We start from the raw sequence: 13,043 nt of genomic DNA on the forward strand, positions 1-13,043 counted from the left end.
TTCACACTAGTAATTAAAGGACACAGGTTCCAGTAACTAACATTGTGTGTTTCTTTCAGACTTTATCCAGTGAAACGTGCCGTAGACAGCCTGAAACAGAACATGTCAAAAGACAAACGGACCAGGCTGTCTCAGTTTTGAAAACATTATCAGGAAGAAAAGAACGAGAGAGTGATGAGATAGATTTATACTGCCAACTGCTGGCAAGGAACATGAAAAAAAAGTTGATGAACGAGAAGAGGAGGACTTTATGCATGGAATAGATAATTTCTTGTACGAAAAACAAGCAGTGAAAAAGCTGTACATAACAGAGCACCAAAGTTCGGGTGACCAACAATATGTGCAATATGTTCAACAGCCGCAGAGCTCTGGGCTGGGATAGGAACAGGTGCTGACTGCCCTCAAATACAAAATAGAGAGAGAAATATTCATATGCAACACCAATTATATTTTTAGATTTTATTTTGTAATAAAGTGTTCTTAATCCAGTTAACAAACGCTTTTCCACATACAAATATTTTCCTTAAAGTGTGGTGGAATTTTATGATGCCTCAAACAAACTTTCAGACTTAATGGTGCCTTGACACACACTATTACTGAATGAAATTTTCAAAGTAGTCATAACCTAGAAATTTTATTTCAAGGTTTCACGTATTGCATTGCACACTTCAGGCACCATAAATGATATTGCTTGAGTGGATATTTTAAACAGGAAATGTAGTCTTTTGAAACTGTCTCCTGTAGCAATAGATCATAGAGTCACTGTCAAACAAACTTTAGCAGGTCTTTTTCATTATTTTGGGTTCAATTTTTTGAAGAAGCAGCTCAGAATCAGTCACTGACATACAACAAATGTTATCAAATTGTCCTGAGCGTCGATGCATCAAGTGGCCTAATAACTGATGTCCATCAATCCTACCTGCAACAATAATTATAAACAAAATAAAGTTGGTAGAGTTTTAATTATGATAACTGATAGATTATACCTTAAAAATCTTATTGATTTCGAGAGCTATAAAGTGATACAGCCCTCCATCTTCTTCTACATGACTTCCTTTTTTCTTTTTTTTTTTTGGAATGACAAAATGTAATTATTTGTATTTAGAACTGCAAACGCTCTGGCCGCGATCTATGCGTCAGACGTACTGACATTGCTCCTATATGAATTCACCTGAATGTTGGTTCTAATGTATGGGTGCTCTTCGATAAATACTGGCACCAGCGTCGGCATCAATGAGTGGACAAGGGAAGAGGCTGTGCACCAAGTCGGTGAAACAACACTTTTTCAAAGCTGTAGGGGACTAAGCAAGGTTCCGATTTCTTTTGTCAATTACTCGCAGACAAGGGCCCACCAGGGTGAATGGCTGCAGGGTGTGATACCTGGGGCTTTGACTTCACCACTGCACAGATGATTTTATGATGTCGATCCCACTGCTGGGAACCTCTCCGTGCCTGGCTTGATGTGTACTTGCACGCCTACAATCCAGTAATTATGGGCTTCAGTTTCATCCCTCTTCCAGAAGACATTGCCACTAAACACGCATGTATTAACATCCAAAATCTTGTCGATATCTTTTGTTTTTCTTTGTCACTTCTGGCTTGCGATAGAAACCGCAAGAAGAATGCACATTGTACGACTACATATGAAACTGAATGATCATGAGCATTATAACTTCAGTTCCCTGTTAAACTCTAGGACCTACCAACATTTGAGAGGCTGAATGCAGACAATTCAGTTCTAGTTTATGGCCTGGGTGTAGATGAAAAAGCAAGTTAGAAGAAGAAGAAAGTGATGGCAAAGGGCACACTGTGCAGAACACAAAAATGTACGACATAAATTACTATGATTTCTTTAATTTTAAGAAGTAAACAGCCACCACCCCAAACACATAGGTTTTTTTGCTATTCTCATTAGGACCAAAAGCATGTCCCACCTACTTTCCGTTCAAATGAGTAAAGACGGTCATAAATGCCATTTTTGCCATGGATGTCTAAATCAGTTTACTAAGAATCAGTATTTAGAGCAGCGTGTAATTCATACCACTATCCAGGAAACGGTACATGTCGACATGCCCACTGAGGCAAAGAAGTTCTTAAAGTTTAAGAATGTGCACCACCAGAAGCACTGCCCCTTTGTCGTTTATGCCTATTTCGAGTACCTGCTAGCTCCTCATTATTAAGGCGATACCGAAGCCTCTCATACTACTTTCAGAGAACGACACGCACCTTATGCAGCTGCATGTCAAATTAATCCCGTCGTAATCAATTTGAATCATATGTTGGGGATAATCCCACGAGATGGTTGCTCACTGAGCTCAAGAAACTTGCAAAGGGTGTTGGTGACATTCACATCAGCAACATTCCCACGAGACAATCTTGGAAGAACGATTCCTTGTACAAGGAGGCAGTTGATGGTTATATTTCTGGGCTGCCATTGGACAGTAATGCAGAATTGCTTTGTAGAGACAATTGTCATCTGATGGGAAGTTGTGTGTTGCAAAACGCAATACATGCAACTTGAAATACCAACAGTTGTCACACATACCTGTCTTCTTTTACAGTTTGAGTGGGTTTGGTTCTTACTTTCTTCTTGAGAACTTGAGTGATTTCGATAAGGTTAGTGTCCTGCTCGATAACTTTGAAAAATTCATGTACTTCATCTCCTTTACCAAATGAATCATGCCATAAATGATGCTTCACCCCCTGGATTCCCTGCATTTCATGCAGGTACCTTTTCAGAAACTTGAGGAACTGTATCAGAAGATGCACATCGCTACAGCCGCACATCCCTATGACGCAAAGTGTCAGCTTGTGACAAGGAAGGGAGGCTTTCCTTACGAATAGCTGGATATGAAAGAAAGACTCAATGGAACGACACTGCCTGGTATAACAGCATTCACCAGTAATCTTACAGCTACTGCCATAACAGATGCTGAGTATGGACATGTGGTGAATGTTTGGCAGGGGCAGCCCCACTCTAGGGCAATATGCCTGACTGTACCTGGACACTGACATATGCCTGCTCGCAGATATTTTAGAGAAATTCTGGAGTGTGCACATGGACACATACACTCTGGATCCTTCCTTTCATTACACTATTTCAGGGCTTTTATGGGACACAATGTTAAGAAAGACGCTTGCTGATATCGAAATGTTGGCTTGTGTTGACACTGTGCTTTCTTTCTTTTTTTAATGCAGGATTCAGCGGAGGTTTGCCAGTGTATGCATAGGTATACTTAGGTGAATAATCTGTGAATGAGCAAGTAGGAGTGCAAGCCTTTTCATCTACATCATACTCGGCAAGCCACGTAATGATGTGTGGTGGAGGATACTTTCGGTGCTACCATCTGATCCCTCCAAACCTGTTCCACTTGCGAATAATGAGTGGAAAAAATGATTGTCGGTAAGCCTCTGTATTGGCTCTAATTACTCGAATTTTCTCCTCGTGGCTAATACGCGAGACGTGTATGAGGGGAAGTAATATGTTGTCCGTCTCCTCCCGGAAAGTGCTGTCCCGAAATTTCAATAGTAAATCTCTCCGTGATGCAAGATGCGTCTCTTGTAACGTCTGCCAGTGGAGTTTGTTTAGCATCTCCGTAATTCTCTCTGGCCAGCTAAACGATCCCGTGACGAAACGTGCCGCTCTTCGCTGAATCTTCTATCAATGCTACCTGATACGGATCCCAAGTAGACGAACAATACTCAAGAATCGGGTGAACTAGCGCCTTATAAGCCACTTCTTTCGCGGATGAGTTACATTTCCTTAAGATTCTACCAATTTCATTTGACGATTTGAGTTACATACTATACTCGATTGTAAGCAACCTACACAGGCATACCAAACAAAGCCTGTGCCAATTGGAGGGTTATGATTCCAGGGTACCGACACCTGTCCGAAAATAAAATCACAAGACTGGGACAGTTCAAAAATGTCACTGCAGATCCTGGTGAGGGATATGTCGTGGAGACAGACATAGCATACTCCTCCTGCTTGCATTACATGCACAGCTGTTATATAGCTAGAGAAGGCCGAAATGCACGCTATAAGCTCACGCAGGATGGCGTGAGGTCTGAAACAGGATACGTAATCAATGCTATAAAGAAAAGTACGTAGCTGCTGGAATACTTAACTTTAATCCATCATTTGTATACATCGTTCTTGATGAGACATGCTTCATACGATAATTATCAATTGCTATGGCGCCTTGCTAGGTCGTAGCCATTGACTTAGCTGAAGGCTATTCTAACTATCTTCTCTGCAAATAAACGAGGCTTCGTCAGTGTTGAATCGCTAGCTAAGTCGTCCGTACAACTGGGGTCGAGTGCTAGTAAGTCTCTCGAGACCTGCCGTGTGGTGGCGCTCGGTCTGCGATCACTGACAGTGGCGACACGCGGGTCCGACATGTACTAATGGACCGCGGCCGATTTAAAGCTACCACCTAGCAAGTGTGGTGTCTGGCGGTGACACCACAACAGCAACTTGCTTCTGTGTCCAAATTAACCAAATCAACCAGTCCTGTGTATGCGCAAGCTGATAATGATACTGAGGAACAGAGATACATCATGCACTATAGAAACCTCGATCTGTCCCTCAATTTGGGAATGGAACTTATTAAGTCAGCCATGCCATTTTCTTCAGTCACTCATGATGGTTGAGGAGTACATAGATATCAATACAGGAAAGAGGGCTCTTGCGATTTATGATTTCAAAAAAGACTTTTTTAAGTTAATGAACAACTCAATTTTTGGGAAAGTATGGAAGATTTGAGAAAGCTTTCCGAAATTCGTTTACTTAACAGTTAGGATGGGCATTATGACAACAGAGAGTACATCATCAGGCCTAATTTTAAGTGAGCTTGTATCTACCTTCAAGGATTAATTGCTCTGGAGATAGCTAAGATCCAGTAGGGTTCACGAGATCTGGGTTTGTATGTTGGCATGTGTGTACTGGAACTTTCCAAACTCCACATATACCACTTCCATTATGAGTTTATGAAATCCAGCTTTGTCCATCAAAATTTACTTTAAATGGGTACAAACAAGTTATCTAAAGGTTGGAAGGCAGTGACTCATATCATGTAATAAGGTAACATCCCGAAGCATTTGACATGTCTAGATATGGGATTGATAATCCTTATGTCATTACTCCTCAAAACAAGAACTTTTTCAGCCTGATGAAAGACGAGGAGTATGGCTCACAGACTGTGGAGTTTTTAGGGCTCAGATCTAAAATATACACATAGCTTACAGATACAGGCACTACCCAAAACAGTCCAAGGGTGTTGATCATATAGTCTCAAACACTATAACGATCGAGGATTTCAAGAGGTGCTCGCTATGGGGCATTGCACTGCTCTACAATTTTTGCACCAAGTAGTCTTTGGATCGTTAGGGAATGAGGTCTCATATTGCATTGCAGTTACAAGGTGGGCTGCTATGTCATGACAATAAATGGTTTTCTGGGGACAGGGTCGTCACCCTCCTGTGCTCACACTGTTCACTTGGATGATAATGAGAGAGTGAGAGAGTTGATGTATTTATACCGTACGTGTGCATGGAATACTAGTACGAAACATATATATATATATATATATATATATATATATATATATATATATATATATATATATATTTGTCTGTGTGATTGTGGCTTTTTTCTTCATCTGCTGATAGTGTTACCAGTTAACCGCACTCTTTCCCATGTACTACTATATATACTGTGTAAAAGAATGTGAAAACCCATGGAAAATGTAATATCTTTCTGTTCTGCCTCTGTTTGTAAATACGGTTTTCTACTAAAGTAAAAAGTATTTATATTGTAAAATAACCTTTAAAAATGGTCTGTAAAAACATTGTTTTTAATAAGTCAGAATTTTGTTACATGCCTGCTATTATTTGCAAGAAGAAAGACACTGACACTTTTACTAGGAAATACAGACCTCAAATGAAAGACGAAACTCCCACAACGGGGATAATAAAAAGAGGACAAGAGAAGAGGAGGAATTTGATACCTATTGACCCATATGAGAAAAATAACCCTTTCATCCCTATACCAGCCCTGTGGTTTGCTGACTTCGCTTTCTGTCCGTGGGAGGATAGGAGATATATGTTATCTTATCAGTGATTTTGACGCACGAGAACAATGAACAACCTTGCTCTCGTTCCGGTGCTAATACACTACTCAGTCCATTTGGTGCATCAACAAAAAATTAATTTGTATCTGCCGATGTTACATCACCATGTTTCTTAGGTTCTAAGCACTACACTAACATGGATTAGTTTATTTGTATATAGTAATATGATCTTCATAAAGCTTCTCTAAATCCACCCAACTATTCTTTACTTGAATCAACGAATATCTTTTTAGATCAAACTTTCCAAAGGTGACGGTTCTCTGCATTAAACGTATGCCATGGTACAGCAGTCAGTCCAAATCTGTGCAAAGAAAATTTACCAAATTTGTTAGAAAAGAATATTGTAGGCTTTGCAGTATGTCTCTGTTCTTTAAAAACTTCTTAGCACCCTGGCCACTGTTAGTGGTCCTTTCTACATGCAAATGAGGACAGAACACTGTTGAGTATTACAGAATAGGTTTTTCTAGTAAGATCTGCAAATTTTCTTTGCAAGGATATAATCTACACTGCTGATGTTGTGTGGTGGTATAATGAGTCCTTTCGGATTGAGAATGTAGGTAAGATGCAAATATTGGAAAGCCTTAGTTAACTGAGAAAGTTGTAGGACGGAAACGGTATATATGCCATGCTGTTCCGGAATGTGATTTGACGGGTACCAAGGATTGATAATCGAAGAATTCGATTGACTAAAGTGGTGTCCCTATTCTTATATTTTTAAACGTTTTCTTGAGGGAAGCCAATTATCGTTAATTCCAAGAGCAAGCAACGTAGTACAATAATTCATCGTGAGCTTATAGTATGTGTTTGCAATGATATTAATATCGGAGACGAAGCTATGACTTCCCTTGTATATGACATAAAAGCCATGTTGTAAAGCATTGCTCTTTGTAGATGTCGAATATGATGCGCCAATGGAGGAAACCAAAATACTCACTGTACCTTCGTCGTCGGATGTGGGAGCTTACTCGACACCGTCGGATGATTAGATCACTTCACCGTCGCATTTGACACAGGAATATAGTCTTCGCAGACGCATTATTTCGTGGTTGCCAGGATTTGGGTCGATGGGAATAAGCGTTACCCGTCTCACTAACACATTTAATGTAATATTTGAATATGCCCATAAACAGAAATCCAATACAAGTCTTGCTTCACCGGCCTTGATGCGATTTCCATAAATTGCTAAGCCTGTATGCTCCGTCATCTGGGGACAGGAAGGTCACCCAGATTCGGTTAGGAAAGAAGCGGATGCCGTCTTATTTCAGGAAAAAGGAATGCAAAGCCTCCATTCACTGCAATACGAAACGTTTACTCACAAAGTAACACTTGGTTTCTCCTTACGAAATGTCATACAAAATTTAGTTTTCCCATAATTTGTTATAAATTTAGCGAAGCTCAGAATGCTGTATCCCAATAACCCAATCCCTTTTCTTTTAGTGTTCAAGTTTAGAACCCAAAAGATGATGATCAAACGCCTAAAGTTAAAAATTCCTATTTTATGGTAAAAATAAAATTTATGGACAATTTGTAAGAAGAAACCAAATGTTACGTTGAGAATGAAGGTATTGTACTGCATAGAATGGCGCCTGTCATTCTTTTTCCAGGATTGGGACGACTTTCACTTCTTATCTGACCACATTTGTGTGGCTCTTCTCCGGCCAAACTACTATCCAAATTAACATCGCTTTATGTTTGCGAACGGAACGTAGCTTAACTACGACCATATTTTACTTCAAAATTGGAGAAAATTCCCCAAACTATGCAATGAATTCTTATTTCAGGATAAAATTGTGACGCAGCATATGTGATCGTTATTGACAAATTGTAAGAAATCAGCTTGGTGGACTTCATTCAATGTATTTCAGAAATCCACCAACAGCTCTGTTGGAGTAGGGAAATACAATGCATGTCCCAAGAACTGCAAGTTCAGTTTACGTTAGGACCCTCTGTACGGTACTGCACGTCTACAAATGTCTCAGAGATAACACGATACATTATTCATACGGAAGTGTCTTTTTGCCTTCTCGCTTTTGGGAGGATATCCGTAGCTTAACGTAGCTTAACTGCGACCATATTTTACTTCAAAATTGGAGAAAATTCACCAAACTATGCAATGAATTCTTATTTCAGGATAAAATTGTGACGCATCATATGTGATCGTTATTGACAAATTGTAAGAAATCAGCTTGGTGGAATTCATTCAATGTATTTCAGAAATCCACCAACAGCTCTGTTGGAGTGGGGAAATACAATGCATGTCCCAAGAACTGCAAGTTCAGTTTACGTTAGGACCCTCTGTACGGTACTGCACGTCTACAAATGTCTCAGAGATAACACGATACATTATTCATACGGGAGTGTCTTTTTGCCTTCTCGCTTTTGGGAGGATATCCGATGGCAAGTACTGATGTAAAGTTTCTCTTTCTTTGACTATGCGGCAATGACCTGGATTAATACTTAAAAATATTTAACAAGCTAAATGCCCAGTCATTTCTTTTTAAGGCTGACATTTATCTGCGAGTACTTGCAGACATCAGCCAGGGTTAACGTAGAGTGGAAAACGTATTGTTTAAGTCTTGGACACAAAAGAAATTTATAGAGTATAACATGCCCAATGATGAGATAATAAACTATTAAGCTTATTTGATAAATGCATAATATGCTTATTTTACTGGTGGCGACTCTACCACATTTGCAACGTACTGCTGTGCTGATAGTTTGTTACAAAAAAATGGTTCAAATGGCTCTAAGCACTATGGTACTTAATATCTGAGGTCATCAGTCCCGTAGACTTAGAACTACTTAAACCTAACTAACCTGATGACATCTCACACATCCATGCTCGAGGCAGGATTCGAACCTGCGACCGTAGCAGCGGCGTGGTTCCGGACTGAAGCGCCTAGAACCGCTCGGTCATAGCGGCCGCTTGTTCGTTACAGATCTCAATGTATTGGCCACTGTCCATTGCAAAACAGAGCTAAACCAGAAGCGACGACGAGAGGATAACCTCCAGCAGCATCATAGCGTCTCGCTATTCACTGACTGAACTTGGAGAAACAGTAAACTTCCCATTCATGTTGGCGTGTTTGCGTAGACGCCACTCCTCTACAAGATAGGATACTAATATTTGTTCTACAACTTCTACAGTAGCGTTTGGACTAAAGTGTTTCACGTTTCATAAACTTCTAAAAGTTCCTTTTGTTTCCTACAGGCACAGATGATGAATCGCGGGATTCTGAAGTCTCGGTAAGCATGTCAGAGGCGCAGCTCACGGAAGAAGCCGTGCGTTATCGGCGCCCGCCCGCCGCCCCGGCAGCTGGTAAACAGCCCTCGCTCCCTCACTTGTTGACATGGACGTGCCGGCTGCCGCCCACGGAAACGTTCGTCCCTCAAAGGACCTTGATCGTCTCCTAAGGTCGGGAGGATTCTTTAACAGACGCATTGCGGCGCCGTACTTGAGTTCCCGCGGCCCCTGTTCCCTGAGCACTGGCAAGTAGCTGTTGTCACTGTGTTGCATTTCAGCTTTTTTCGTAAACAAAGACATATTACAAGTTATTTTCGTAAGTTGATAATTCGCCCGTCTATATCTGCACCATACTCTACTTTCGCACTATCATCTAATTACCAAAATACACGCGTACGGAAAAATGCAAGCGTACAGAATACCAGGCAAACTTTGTGATGGGATTGAAGAGTTCCTAGCAAGTAGAAGACATCACGTCATCCTTAAAAGAGAAAAATCTTGTCGTAAAATTAATTTTTGGCATACTTCTAATGAATGAGATACTGGCAGAAGTAAAGCTGTGAGCACCGGGTGTGAGTCGTGCTTTGGTAGCGTAGATGGTAGAGCACTTGCCCGCGAAAGGCAAAGATCCCGAGTTCGAGTCTTGGTCGGGCACACAGTTTTAATCTGCCAGGAAGTTTCATACTTCTAATGAGTTTTACAGGGCCGTTCTTGTTCACAATATACACTGTTTGGCAATTGCTAAGGAGCAACTGATACTTGCTAATAAACAACCGACAATTGCTACGGAACACCAGACCGACGACAGTAAAAGAAAATGCAGGGGGCAGGACGTGTTAACTGCAGCGAAAACAGAACGCCAAATTTGAAAGAACGCTAAATCCCCCAGATTAGGGAAGTTATATAGAAGCTATAAATTTAGCGGGAACGTCAGTGTGAGATACTTCTAACAGTTTCCACAATCAAACTCTGTCTTTAGCAAACCCAAAATGATTCTGGTCATTTGTAAAGCACACCAGTGTCAATACGCAATCTTCACTGTGCGATAACAATGGTGAAGCTATTGATGACAGTGTCACTAAAATAGAGTTACTAAACACGGTTTTCCGAAATTCCTTCGAAAGAAGACGAAATAAATATTCCAGAATTCGAATCAAGAACAATTTCCGACATGAGCAACTTAGATGCAGATGCCCTTGGTGTAGCGAAGTGGCTTCAAACAATTGAGAAAGGCTCACTGTATGCCAGTCAGGTTCCTTTGAGAATATGCTGATACAGTAGCTCTATACTTAACAATCATATACAACCAATCGCTTGTAGAAAGATCGGTACTCAGAGACTTCAAAGTCTTACAAGTCACACCAGTAGCCAAGAAAGGAAATGCGAGTAATCCGCTGAATGACAGACCCATATCAAATGGTTCAAATGGCTCTGAGCACTATGGGACTTAGCATCTGTGGTCATCAGTCCCCTAGAACTTAGAACCACTTAAACTTAACTAACCTAAGGACATCACACACATCCATGCCCGAGGCAGGATTCGAACCTGCGATCGTAGCAGTCGCGCGGTTCCGGACTGCGCGCCTAGAACCGCTAGACAACCGCGGCCGGCGACCCATATCACTAACGTCGATTTGCAGAGGGATTTTGGAACATATACTGTCCTCGAACATTATGAATTACCTCGAAAAAAACAATCTATTGACACATAGTCAACATGGGTTTAGAAAACATGGTGCCTGTGAAACACAACTAGCTCTTTATTCACATGAAGTGTTGAATGCTATTGACAAGGGATTTCAGATCGATTCCGTATTTCTGGATTTCTGGAAGGCTTTTGACTCTGTATCACACAATCGGTTCGTAGTGAAATGCGTGCTTATGGAATATCGTCTCAGTTATGTGACAGGATTTGTGATTACCTGTCAGAGAAGTCACAGTTCGTAGTAATTGATGGAAAGTCATCGAGTAAAACAGAAGTGATTTCTGGCGTTCACCAAGGTAGAGTTATAGGCCCTTTGCTGTTCCTTATCTATATATACGATTTGGGAGACAATCTGAGCAGCCGTCTTCGGTTGATTGCAGATGACGCTGTCGTTTATCGACTAATAAACTCATCAGAAGATCAAAACAAACTGCAAAACGATTTAGAAGAAATATCGGAATGGTGCGAAAAGTGGCAGTTGACCCTAAATAACGAAAAGTGTGGCGTCATCCACATGAGTGCTAAAAGGAACTCGTTAACCTTCGGTTACACGATAAATCAGTCTAATCTAAAAGCCGTAAATTCAACTAAGTACCTAGGTATTACAATTACGAACAACTTAAATTGGAAGGAACATATAGAAAATGTTGTGGGGAAGGCTAACCAAAGACTGAGTTTTATTGGCAAGACACTAAGATAGTGTAACAGACCTACTAAGGAGACTGCCTACACTACGCTTGCCCGTCCTCTTTTAGAATACTGCTGCGCGGTGTGCGATCCTTACCAGATAGGACTGACGGAGTACATTGAAAAAGTTCAAAGAAAAGCAGCACGTTCTGTATTATCGCTAAATATGGGAAAGAATGTCACAGAAATGATACAGAATTTGGGCTGGACATCATTAAAAGAAAGGCGTTTTTCGTTGTGACGGAATCTTCTCACGAAATTCCAATCACCAACTTTCTCCTCCGAATGCAAAAATATTCTGTTGACACCGACCTACTTAGGGAGGAACGATTACCACGATAAAATAAGGGAAATCAGAGCTCGTACGGAAAGATATAGTGTGCTGGAACATTGTGAATCACCTCGATGAAAACGATTTATTGACAAATAGCCAACACGGATTCAGGAGATATCGTTCTTGTGAAACACGACTAGCTCTTTATTCTCACGAAATATTAACTGCTATGGGCAGGGGACGTCAAATTGATTCCATACCTTTAGATTTCCAGAAGGCTTTTGACACCGATCCTCACAAGCGACTTCTAATTAAATTGCGTGCCTCTGTAGTGTCATCTCAGTTGCATGACTGGATTCGTGATTTCGTATCAGAAAGGTCACAGTTCGTAATAATTGACAGTAAGTCATAAAGTAAAACAGGAGTAATATCTCGGTTCCCCAAGGGAGTGTTACACGCTTTCTGTTGTTCCTGATCTACATAAATGATTTAGAAAACAATCTGAGATACCCTCTTAGATTTTTTTTGCTGATAATGCTGTCATTTTCCATCATGTAATGTCATCAGATGATCAAAACGAATTGGAGAATAATTTAGACAAGATATCTGTATAGGGTAAAAAGTGGCAATTGACTCTAAATCATAAAAAAATGTGAAATCATCCACACGAACAGTAAAAAGAATCCGCTAAATTTCAGTTACAACAAAAATCACACAAATGTGAAGGCTGTAAACTCAGCTGAAAACTTAGGAATTACAGTAACTTAAACTGAAACTGTCGCATAGATAACGTTGCGGGGAAAGCAAACAAAAGGTTGCGATTTATTGACAGAACACTTAGAAAATGTAACAGGTTTACTAAAGAGTCTGCTTACACTACGCTTGTCCGTCATCTTCTGGAGTAATGCTGTGCGGTGTGGGATCCGCAACAGGTAGGATTGACGGAGGACATCGAAAAAGTTCAAAGAAGAGCAGTTCGCTTTATGTTATCACAAAAGA

Source organism: Schistocerca piceifrons, chromosome 1 (genome assembly GCF_021461385.2).
Source record: "Schistocerca piceifrons isolate TAMUIC-IGC-003096 chromosome 1, iqSchPice1.1, whole genome shotgun sequence".
Classification (NCBI taxonomy): Eukaryota; Metazoa; Arthropoda; class Insecta; order Orthoptera; family Acrididae; genus Schistocerca; species Schistocerca piceifrons.